Below are 12,806 nucleotides of genomic sequence, written 5' to 3' on the forward strand. Positions count from 1 at the left end.
AAGTTCACTTTAGAGACATAAAAATATGCTTGCACCCATTTTTAAATACCCCAAATTTGACTGGACTACTCAATTACAACAAAAAATACAGCTTTATGCCATTCTTTACCACTTTTCCAAGAAGCAATTTAAACTTCTTACTTTTATTAGGGCCATTAGTACACATCTTCATTGAGCCCCTATGTTAGTGCATCTTTTTGGGGGGTACAGACTGATTTCCCCACTTCTGACAGTACTTTCCGCCTGTTCTGCATTCGCCGCTTTCCATTTTCGCCTGTTTAGGAATTGAGACGAGCGCATAAAGTTTTCGCCTCTGAAACAGGCGAAGGAGGCGGAAAGTCGGACAGGCGAAACTTTTACGACTTTTCGCCTCTAATTGAATCCGGCCCAAAGAGTCATCTATGAATTCCAAATTTATAGATACTGTTGAGCTACTGATATTTCTCAGACCGGAGCTGGAATTAATGGTTTCATTATCCCGAAGCACAAGAGCTGGATCCTCTTCATCTGCTTGGGAGGACTCCATATTTGTAAAGCAACCGTTCGCCTTGGCACAGAGGAGGCGGCCATATTACGGATGGAACTTTGCAAGGGAAGATCAAACAACTTAGCCCACGAGCCAGGCGACTGGAAGTATGTCCAATTTGCCCACACATCTGCGTTGCAGGTTGACAGAGCAAGTGAATCAGTGGTCAAGCTAATGGTCAATCAAAACGGATTTGCAGCAGCAAAAACATCGGCCATTTGCGATAACATCGGCCAGGCGCCCATCTCTGAACCAGACTAAATGCTCCTTAGCAGACACATTTAAGCACACCCTGCAGGATGTCCCTTCATGAAAATTAGAGAGAGTTCCAACCACGATTAAAAATGGCACAACCTGTATAAAAACTTTTATTACAACAGATATTTTAGGGTGAGGTCAGTATGTGTAACTATTTAGTTATGATTCAGCTCATAAAATGGGAGACCTTAAAAACATCTACTGCAGGTCATGGGGCAGATGTACTAAGATCTGGAAAGTGATAAACTGCTCTAACTCATGTTACAGGCTGATGTGTTTGAAACTTGACAGTTAAGAGCTGATTAGTTGGCAGTTTATCACTTTCCAATGTATCACTTTCTAGAGCTTAGTATCTCTGCACCATATCTCTGGACCTTTCTGATTTGCAGAAGTTGGTGGAGCTTCAACAAAAGTGGACATTTGGGGCAATCCAGGGGCAGGGCCTATTTTGTATGTATACATTTTGGGAGGTGTGCCATGCATAGGGGTAGATGTACTAAGCCTTGGGGGTAAATTTACTAAGACAGGAGTTCTAGTAAGAAGTCATGTTGCCCATAGCAACCAATCAGATTCCAGGTATTATCTTCTAGAAGGTGCTAGATAAATGAGAAGTAGAATCTGATTGGTTGCTATGGGCAACATCACTTCTTAATAGAACTCCCATCTTAGTAAATTTACCCCAGTCTGTGAAATGACAGTTAAAGTACCAACCAAATCAACTCCTATCTCCACAGCTTGCTTAGTACAGTGAGGAAACATACTTGGACATACTCTCCGCTTAACGGCTATTTTTGAGATACACATTCACAAGAACATACAAGCTCTTACAATCCTGAGCATTGGAATACAGGGCAATCTGATCTCCACATATGACAGCATTCTCATACAGTGTAGAGGTGTTTGGTGAGAGCTTTGAGTCCGCTAGTATCAATCAACTTGAAGAACCAGTTTTATAAAAATTAATAGCCAACAACAAGGGACATACTGGTGTAGAGCGAAGTAACATACTGGTAAGGGAAAACTTTTCCATCTTTTAGGGAAGACATCTAAGAACTACAGGAGCAATTTGTTGTATCTTAGAAATATCATACTGGCAAGAAGACAATTTACAGGTATGTACAAACAACTACTGATAGAAAGATTGTTCAGGTTTCTTATGCTGGGTACACACTAAACGATGTGTGTACCCAGCAACGTCGCTGACTATCCCAGCGCCAACAGGTCGACATATCGGGCTGGCCATACACACTGGGCAATCTGGTGCCCGACCACCATATATGCCGCCCCCCCGCATTGCGCTGCATGGGATAGTCAGCCACATCGCCTGATCTTACATGCTGCACATAAGATCAGGCGATGAGGCAGACGACCCCACGGGACCGCGCTCTACACGATGTAGTGCGCACACGCTGCACATTTTTAACGATTTGTTGTTTTTCCGATGTGTCGGAAACGGAAAAATCTTTAAAGATATCGTGTAGTGTGTAGGGTCATTAGACCAAACGTAGAACTTGGGAGTCCCAGCAGGAGGAGTACATATTTTGGTTATCTACTTTACAGCTAATATTCGACGCAACAGCAGCTCAGGACGGCAACACACTGCGGTTTTTGCTCCATTTAAAGTTTGCTTCAATAAGCATTTCAAGCTTCTAAACTCGCACAGTAACATACCTCATCCTTTTTTACTTGAAAAATTTAAATGGCATCTGAGCTGTTCTCTACTGACTTACTGCAAGAAAAAAATTGCAACTGCGATTACGCACGCATCCGGCCGATTGTTGCGTTCTGCGCATGCATTGCAGTCCACGAAGTAGTCACTACGCAGACCCATCGCAGAGTGATTGACAGGAAGTCCCGTTTGTGGGAGGTGACAGGAGGGTGGCTGGAAAAAACGCAGGCGTGCCAGTGCGTTTGAACGCCATTGCAGTGGCGTGCATAAATTACCCACTGCGATGCCCTACGCAGTCTGGCATTTAACTGCGTGCGATGAAGTTAGGTATTGCAGAGTAAGGTCAGAGCTTGTGCAAGTGTGCATAAGGCTGCGATGGTACTCCATGTTACTGATGGTTTTGCAGTCTTACTAAACATTACGGATGTGTGTGAGGTAAGGTGGGTGTCCTTATGTAGTGCTGCGGCGGAATAGCGATCACAATGGATTAGCATGTCATCGGCGAGACTGCGTGTGTACACGCAGCCTCGATCGCAGTTGTGAATATTGCTGAATCAGGGCCTATGTTGCAAAACAAGGGGTGCAAAATTGCTAAACGCCATACCCCCCATCCTCCCACTTTTCAGTCACTGTTCCATTGCAGTGTCCCATGGGGAGGGGGTTGGCGAGGGAGTTGGGGACACCATTGGTGCTGGGATGTGTTAGGGGCATCTAAACAGTGTAGGTGCGTACATTGGGAACGCCCCTAGGGTGATGGGAACAGGGGCATACCACGAGTACACGGCCCTTACCGCCAGGCCATGCTCCTCTTCAGGTGCACACAAGGTGGTTCCTCTTCCCTACTCCCCAGTTGTTGGGAGGTATTCAAATTACATTTATATTTTGCATGTAGGGTAAATACTGGCTGCTTTTGCATGCGGTCCACAAATGCTGGGAAGCTTTATTTTTACACTGCAATTTAGATTTAAGCTATGAAATGCTTTTTGGTTTTTAAATTTGCTTCCAAATGTGAATCAGCCCCCTATAGCACTACATACTTGCTACCTTTTTAGTAAAGGTGCCTGGGAGAAGCACAAAGAGTAGGGATCATGTGGTCAAAATCCCGACGCCGGAATCCTGACAGGGTTAGGATACCGACACCTGTCAGTAGGTATCCTAACCCTCTCCTTAACCTAACCTTCCCACCCCGTAGCCTGAGCCTAACCTCCCCCCAGTGCCTAAACCTAACCTCCCCTAGTGCCTAACCCTAACCTTAACCCTCCCCCCAACCCCGCTACTTACCTTCGGGATGCTGGTGCCGGGATTCTCACAGGTATTCTAAGCGCCGCCATGCCCTGTTTTGGGATACTGAACGTATCCAGTTGCCATGTATAACGTCATTATCCGCCATCCCCCCTGGACAAATCCGCACTAGGTAGTTAGCAAACCATAGCACCACCTATTTCTGGTAGGTTGGTCTTCTCTCATGGGAGGTCCATGCAGGGGTGAGGTCATCGGCACAACCGATGGACGGTCCCAAATTTTATTATTTTTGTTGTTTGGTTAAAAGCACTAATTTGGCGATTGGTAGTTTAATATATCAGAATAATAATTATAATTTAATTATATAGGTATATATACGAAATAGGAGAGCTTACAGAGGTAGTGATGGCGTACAGTACTCAACAGTGGAATTATTTTGTTGTTACTGGTAAATTTCAGAATGACAGTAATAAAACTAGTGTCCAAGTGCCCCTCCCCCCCAGTAAGTGGCACCTTTACCTCATGTGCCTAATGGGAAATTCACTACTAGTTCCATACCTCCCAACCTAAGTGTATTAATAGAGGAGGGGGCCGGTGTTCATTCCCTGTCTGGGGCCCCCTCCTCTCTCCCTGGCGGCTGACAGCGCACTAACGAAGTAGTAGACTCTGGGCACTAGTCTGTGCTCAGAGCCTACTGCGTAGGCACAGGTCACCGGAAAAATGGCGCATGCGCAAGACGGCAGAAAAATGTCCGCCGCAGCCATTTACCAGGGGTTTTGTGCAGCGCTGCTACAGCCGACACGGAACTTCGGAGAGGCGAGTATAAAATATATGGGTGCAGGATGTGCGGCGTGGGCCCCACACACCCTGCACCCATTATAGATACGCCCCTTCTCCCAACATTCTTAATCTATAAATGGGGAATCTGCCCTTGCGGAAGATACGAGTGTCCGAAAAATGGGTGTGGTCTCACATGAAGGGGGCTTGGCACTCTTTCACTCCCCCGTTTTCATCACTCTGGGGATGTGTCCAAAACTCCCGGGAATGCTGGGCTGTCCCCTTACTGTATAGATGCGGCATCTATGCACCCGCTGCTCTGCTATGCATCAAGCCTAGGAGAGAAATAAAGTACCAACCAATCAGCTACTACGTATCATTTTATTGCATGTACTTCATAAACGCTAGCTACAAGCTGATTGGTCGCAATGGGCAAAGTCTCCACTCTTCAGAAGGTTTAATACGGTTCCCCCATAGTGAGATGTTAAACGGTTACTGTGGGTGATCTGAAGGATTTTTGCTCACTATTAGGGGTATTCAATATGGAGTGAAAACGCCGTTTCTGCAAGGTTTTCGCTCGGTTGACGTCATTTTCGCCGGTTTTACTTTTACACCGTATTCAATTTGAAAACTTTTCGCCGGTGCGAAAAGTATATTGCATTCGACCCTGCGAAAAAGTATCACCAAGGAATGGGTGGCGAAAAAAAAGTGCAGAATTGGGGTTTTGGGGTGCAACATTTTGGCAACCACCCTGCAACCTTCAGACAGTCCCCCAAAGGTAAACTGGGTCAAAAAAAAATTTATAAAAATACCTCAGAGGACCCCAAAAAAAGCACTTTCATTTTGGGGGAGAGAAAAAAAATTGGGGGGTACAAAGTTAAAAACTAGCGAACTACAATCTAGGGGGTCCCCAAGTATGCCCCAGGTGTTTTTTTCATTGCAGGTGTTTGCGGCAGGTGGATTTTTCATGTTTTTTAAAACTTCACTTTAGCAACTTTTAAATATGCTCACCCCCATTTTCAAGTACCCAAAATTTGCTGGGACTACTTATTTTCTGCAAAACAAACTTCTAAATACTATTCTTCACCACCTTCCCAAATCCCCAAAATAGCAGCTATTGAGCCCGATTAAAGACCCCAAAAACCTTCAGCAGGGTTAATCGGGGGTATCCAGAGTGATCCCCCATGTCAGAGCATCTTTTTGGGGGTGTTAGGGTGATTTCCCCAAAAATCAGCGAAGTTTTCGCTGATTTCACATTCGCTGGGTGCCGTTTTCATATTGAATACGGGTATAATAGGGGGCGAGCCCGATACTTTTTCGCCGGCAAAAGCTCCGATGTGCGGCAAAAACTTTGACCCGCATAGACGGCGAAGGTTTCATTTCATATTGAATACCCCTGTATGTGGGTTTGACCAATCCATAACTCATCATAACTCCTATTTCACCAGCATAAGTTGGCCCTAAGTGTTGTCAGTCCTATCCCACACATTCAAAAAAATTGACAATTTCTGCGTCTGCTAAAATGAAAGTGGGGAGGAAACGCAAGGGCTATCGCCGAATCACATGCAGCGTTTCAGAGCTTATTACCTCCTGCGTTATAAGGGATGAGAGGTCTTCTTTCATCATATAGAGCCATATGGAACAGACCTAGCGTTTAAAATGCAGACTCCACCCTTCGGCTAATTCCAGTCTCGTTTTCACTAATTGTTTTATGTAAACATGGTCATTTAACGTGTAAACAACATTTCTACTACACAAACATCTTGAAAAGAAAAACATACACACTCACATTAACCCTCGCCAATACCGGACCATTAGCCGTGTTATTAATCTCCAGGTATCACATTAATGAGACATGGAGCCTGAGGGCAGACTTTGTTACTTAAGCTGGGCATACACGGCCAGATAAAATGTCTGTCAGACCGACAGACATTTTATCTGGCACAATGCCAGCCGCAGATGTCCGCGGCATACACTGCGAGATTTCTCACAGTGTATTAGCCCGACATCTGCGCTCAGCCCCTGGGGGGAGGAGACATTTCCCTGTTCCTTCCATGGAAAGGAACACAGGAAATCTCTGTCTGTTGGCCGTGGCTGGGCATACACTGCCCAATGCGGCCGACAGTTGAACTCATAAATATCGCATCGGCTGGGCATGCTGGACAATCCCGCATGCCTGACCCAGCAATATTCAACCCTCGGTCGCCTGCACACAAGTTACAATTATCAGGGCGATCCGCGGCTATCGGGCGGATCGCCGAGATAATTGTTGCGCGTATGGCCAGCACTATGCTGGGCATTCACTATACAATTATCTGTCAGATATCTGGCCCTGATTCAGAGCTGAATCAGGGCGTTTGTTTTTTTTTGTGTGCGGCCTCCTGGCTGCTCGCATAGCTGTGGGTGACCACCCACAGCTAAAGCGAGCGACCAGGATGATGGTCGCGATGGTCAAGACCATCGGGCTTGCGATGAGGCCCTTGTGGTAGGGTCTCGTGGCCGCAAGCCCTAGAGAGCTTTTGGCTCTAACAGAGGCGGAAGCTCTCCCACTGACATCACTGGTGATGTCAGTGGGGCCGCCACCAAACGGCAAGCGTTCCGTTGGGAATGCCTCCGTTTGGCCGGCTACCCCCCCGGCCCGACCACCAAACGGGGCGAGCTGTCACTCACCATCGACAGCTCGCCCCCTTTGGTGCGAGACCCGGAGCGACGGAGCACCTGTCGCTAGCTGGGTCTCGCGCATGCGCACGATGGAGCCGGCTCAGTCGTTTGCATGCCCAGTGGGCAAACATCGACCCGGTTGCGAGCACTCGGCGCTTGCGACCGGGTCTGAATCCGGCCCTCTGTCCAATCTGGCTGGTTGGAATGAAAACCTGGTAATGTATGGGAGCAAATGACAGTCGATCATATGGTCTTAAACACTGGAAAACGGACAAAAAAAACAAAATGTTCAAATTGGTTAAATTCGTGTTTTAACCAATTTTTCTGAACAACCATTTTTGTCTGTTTTCCAGTGTTTGTGAGCAAATGGATGATTGTCACTGGCTCCCGTATATTACCAGGTTCTCATTCCAACCAGCCAGATAATTGTATAGTGTGTGCCCAGCCTTACTTCTAGCCATCACATGAAAATGACACCTATCATCCAAAAATATTTATTCCACATATTCAATATATTATATATATATATATTATTGTTATTTTTTGACTATTTTCAATGGCAAAGTTGCAGTTTTCAGGAATAAAAGAACTTCAGTCTGAGGTACACGTGGGCGTACAAGCTAACCTAAACAATGTACGCAACTTATAGTATGGAGCTGTATATTCACATTCAGGTTATATCATCTTATATTATTAAACAGCAACAGATGATGTATACAGTACACTGCACATGTATAAATGAGAAGCCCTGATCTACACAATTATATATTGTATAGATCAGGGCTGTGTGCCCACATTACATGGGAGGCCCTGACCTGTACAGTGTGCCCACATTACACGGGAAACCCTGGCCTGTACAGTGTGCCCACATTACACGGGAGGCCCTGACCTGTACAGTGTGCCCACATTACATGGGAAGCCCTGACCTGTACAGTGTGCCCACATTACACGGGAGGCCCTGACCTGTACAGTGTGCCCACATTACATGGGAAGCCCTGACCTGTACAGTGTGCCCACATTACACCGGAAGCCCTGACCTGTACAGTGTGCCCACATTACACGGGAAGCTCTGACCCATACAGTGTGCCCACATTACACGGGAAGCCCTGACCTGTACAGTGTGCCCACATTACACGGGAAGCCCTGACCTGTACAGTGTGCCCACATTACACGGGAAGCCCTGACCTGTACAGTGTGCCCACATTACACGGGAAGCCCTGACCTGTACAGTGTGCCCACATTACACGGGAAGCCCTGACCTGTACAGTGTGCCCACATTACACGGGAAGCCCTGACCTGTACAGTGTGCCCACATTACACGGGAAGCCCTGACCTGTACAGTGTGCCCACATTACACGGGAAGCCCTGGCCTGTATGTACCCACATTACATGGGAAACCCTAACCTGAACAATGTACCCACATTACATAACAAGTCCTGACCTGTACAACGTACACACATTACACGGGAAGCTCTTACCTGTATGTACCCACATTACACGGGAAACCCTAACCTGAACAATGTAGTCACGTTACACAGGAAACCCTGACCTGTACAATGCACCCACATTACATGCTAAGCCCTGATCTCCACCTTAAGGTATTGTCCATCACACTCGGATTTGGAGGTGGGGGCAGGAGCTTCCTACAAATTCCCCAAATGATCAGAAAAAAAAACACAGAGTCAACAGCCCCCAATGGTCACCTCCACCTAGGGAACCAGTCCACTCACCTGGGGATTGCTGCGGGATCCAGGTGTCCCCCCACTCTCTCCTGGAGCTGCCTCCTTCCCCTGAATGCAGTTTTGGGAGCTCCTATTCCAGTCCTAAATCCCAGAGCTGCTGTGTACACCTGGGGAGATCAGTCCATCCCGGTATATAGCTTCCTGCTCGTCGCCTCACACTCCTGAAAAACTAGTTTGTCAACTTTTAGTTGCCTGTTGTTCACCCCTCCAGTGCGGGGAGAGGGTCAGACCGGGACTGCAGCGTCTCACCTGTGCGGGGGTGGGGGGGGCCTGGGGGTCTCTGGGAGGGACGCGCTAGGGGTCAGGTGACTACAGGTAACTAGAAGGGCCTGGGGGGTCCTGGCGGGGCGATTATTATCTCTCCTCCTCCATCAGTGACCGCAGCCCTCCCCCTCCTGGCTGCTATTTAAATGTGATCAGGTTACAAAATTACTCAGTCAAATAAAATAAAGACAAATAGGGACTGTAAGCAAATCCTCCCCTGTCTGTGTGTAACTAGCACCTAAACAGCATGGATCACCAACACGACATGTATTACCCGCAAGGCAGCATCTCAGGCGGATGTCCACAGGGGCCACAGTAGTAACACCTTAGTGGGCTTCTCAGGAGGAGTCATGTATGGCTGCAGAATCCCAGAAATAAGCTATACAATTTGTATAGGAAACCATAACTAACTACATACACAGATGCACCTGCTCGTGTACTTGTCAAACCTTCATACAAATTGGGGCACTATACTTTGGGCCCTGGTCCTAAAAAGGACCTGTGCCAGAACAACGGATCATTGGCTTTGACCACGACCGTTTCTCTGGATTGGAGGGGTTACTTTGTGGACGCACGCAAGCGAACCGTTTCTCGGGAGTGTTGTGGGCCTTTCGCCAGAATTCCGCACCATTATGAGGCGTGTGTGCGTGCGGTGAATGGACGCCGGTTTCAGACTTAACTTTTTTCTCCAGCATGGCCCCGATTCCCTGTTCCGCCAATCCGTGATCTGATTCGCCGATCGGCGTCCGTCGATGATCAGCGATTCCTTGGCGTATCGGGGAAAAAATTTACATTAAAAAACCACACAGCCCAGCAGGCATGGTCCGTGGACAACTTATGCCCCCTTACTCCCACTATCCCACACTTTCCCATAACTGCCCCTGATTTGCCCCTCCAAGCAGTGCTACAGGTATCAGGAGGGGTTGTCATGCAATTGCTGCAGTGCTAGCTCAAGCTACAACCTCATCAGGCAGCAGCCCGGGGAGCCAGGGTACATGGGACTCCAAAATATTTGTAGTTAAGAAACATTTTGATTTCAGTGCAACTTTGCTACTTTTGCCTCTCTGTCCTTGTCCCCCCTGTCTCTACTGCGGAATGTTAGTGTAGGAACCAACATGAAGAGCTATATGGGGATATATGTTGTTCAACACTGATAGGCAGTATGGTTTGTGTAATGGTTAAGCAATCCTGCCTCACAGGACTGAGGTCTTGGGTTTGATTCCTACCACGGCCCTAACTCTGAGGAGTTTTGTATATTCTCCGCATGCTTTTGTGGGTTTCCTCCTGGAATCACGGTTTTCTCCCACACTGCAAAAAATACTGATAAGTTAGTTGGCTCCTGACAAAAAAAAAAAACTTTTGTACATGTGTGTACATGTGGTAGGGAATATAGATTGTAAGCTCCACTGGGGCAGGACACTACATCCTTTGCTCCATTGGACTCCATGACGCCGTTTTCTCCTGGTTAATTTCCTATCCACCTGCTCCTACAGCGTCCATGCCATGACCACATCCTTCCCTACGTTACTACAATCTGTTAAGCAAACCCTCCACCCCCTACGTTTCTCACTGTACTACAATTCTTTGCAGCACCAATCTGCTAATCTCTACACTGGCCACCGATATCCTACAGATTACAATGCGAGTTACCCTCCCTGGCATACAGTGCCCTCAGCAACTTCATACTTTTCAAAAACACCTTCTCCAAATACTCACCCTCTTGGACTGACCTGTCACCCGTGCCTGGTTTATGATGAGCACTTCTCTCCCACCTACAAGACTACTCCTGTGCCCGTTCCCCACTTATGGACTGCCCACCACGCCCTACCATGCTTGGTCAGACTCTTCCCCCAGCCTCCAAATGGGAAAATGCTCTCAGAGAACCCACCTCTGCACTAAGACTTACCCTCACCTGTACTCCTGCCAACGGTGCACCCTCGTTGTTGTCCAGCGCTACCTCAGCTCTGCTTCTTTAACTCTCCCCCTAACATCCTATTGACCAACTAAACACTCGGGAGACTGATGTCATTTTTGTAGCGTAAAATGCGCAAATTGATTCTGCACATGCCCATAAAACAGGGCGCACGCCTAAGCAGATTTACTGGAAAGTGACACTTGTGCCTGCTTACAACTACGAAGGCAGGGTGAGGGTGGGAAGGGATGTCACTTCTAACGTAGGCTGAGTACAGCAAGGTTGTGTTTGCGTAATTGTGAAAGATGGAGACCCCTAAAAAGATGCATACACCCCTGCACAAGCCGTATTACTCAGTAGCGCTGACAGAGGACGATGTGTTCAGACAGAGAATTTGCACCAGCGCTGGTGCGTCTGATAGTGCGTCCGATGGTGCAAGAATCAGCCCCTCTGTGATTTTGTCAGTTTCTATTTACTAAGATGTTGTATTTGTGTCTTCAACAGTTCTGGAGGGAGTTGCGGTACCAGCATCAGTTTTCCAGCAATCGGGGCGACAAAGAATGGGTTGGAGTGCGGTGGAGGAATAATCATATCCCCCTGGTATCTACAGCATGATGGGATGTAGATGCACCCACCCCTCCTCCAGTGGCCACACCCATAGTACCCGGGCCCACCCAATGTCTCAGCGGTCCAGGTGGCAACGACATCGGTGCAGCATCCAGGGGCTCCACAATGGAGTCAACAGGATCCAAAGGAGCCTGGAGAGTATCGTTCAGTCCATCGAATTCCTGGAGGAAACATTATAATTTCTATTCTAGAATCGTTTAAAAAAAATCTTTCTATCTACCTATCTTATTTGTATTAGGTGGGGGAAAGTATCATACCTTTATAGAATGTACTTGATAAATGATAACTACTGATGTGTCCAGTGGCGGGCTGGGCCGGGGGGTAGGGTGCCATGTGCCCCCCGGGCCACAGCGTCATGCGGGCCGCGGGCCAGTGCAGTCTGTGTCACTGTGACACAGACTGCACCGCGTGTGTAGCGCTGACCGGACGGAGTTCGGTCAGCACTACACTGACAAACACACAGCCGCCGGCTCCGGCAACTGTGTGTTTGTTGTAAGCAGCAGCCAATGAGAGTCTGTCAGACTCTTATTAGCTGCTGCTGCTGCGCCCACTGCAGGAGCCGCTCTATCTTCCGGCTCCCGCAGTGGGCAATGGGAGAGACGTCATGATGTCATATGACGTCTCTCCCATAATGCAGAGCGGCCCGGCCCGGGAGGACAGACGGAGGAGCAGATGGCGGGAGCGGGGATTCAGGTAAGTGTTTTTTTTTATTTTGTTTTTTATATTATGTGTGACTACTGGGGGCACTACAAAGGGGGGGGACTACTACTACTGGGGGCATTACAAGGGGGGTGGGGGACTACTACTACTGGGGGCACTACAAGGGGGAGGGGACTACTACTACTGGGGACTACTACTACTGGGGGCACTATAAGGGGACTACTACAAGGGGGAGGGGACTACTACTACTGGGGACTACTACTACTGGGGACACTATAAGGGGACTACTACTACTGGGGGCACTACAAGGGGGGTGGGGGACTACTACTACTGGGGGCACTACAAGGGGGAGGGGACTACTACTACTGGGGACTACTACTACTGGGGACACTATAAGAGGACTACTACTACTCGGGACACTACAAGGGGGGGACTACTACTACTGGGGGCACTATAAGGGGGAGGGGT

General features: G+C 48.0%; 1 protein-coding gene and 1 long non-coding RNA gene across 3 annotated transcripts in view; one reads left to right on the plus strand and one right to left on the minus strand.

Annotated features, from left to right (window-relative positions):
- LOC148519501 (phospholipid-transporting ATPase IC-like) overlaps positions 1–9,240 on the minus strand; it is a 99,350-nt gene extending 90,110 nt beyond the window's left edge. The window contains exons 1-2 of one of the 2 annotated variants that reach the window (XM_088476458.1): positions 8,864–9,240; positions 4,669–4,807 (exon numbers count right to left, since the gene is read on the minus strand). The gene's annotated coding sequence lies outside the window, so the exon portion shown is untranslated. The remainder of the gene's footprint in view (positions 1–4,668; positions 4,808–8,863) is intronic. The other variant, XM_088476457.1, reaches the window with a different exon arrangement.
- LOC148519500 (uncharacterized) overlaps positions 1–12,415 on the plus strand; it is a 123,623-nt gene extending 111,208 nt beyond the window's left edge. Inside the window, exon 4 of the long non-coding RNA XR_015878928.1 lies at positions 11,556–12,415. This is a non-coding gene — a long non-coding RNA (uncharacterized LOC148519500). The remainder of the gene's footprint in view (positions 1–11,555) is intronic.
- Positions 12,416–12,806: the final 391 nt, after the last annotated feature.

Source organism: Taudactylus pleione, unplaced genomic scaffold (genome assembly GCF_031769625.1).
Source record: "Taudactylus pleione unplaced genomic scaffold, aTauple2 ptg000189l, whole genome shotgun sequence".
Lineage (NCBI taxonomy): Eukaryota > Metazoa > Chordata > Amphibia > Anura > Myobatrachidae > Taudactylus > Taudactylus pleione.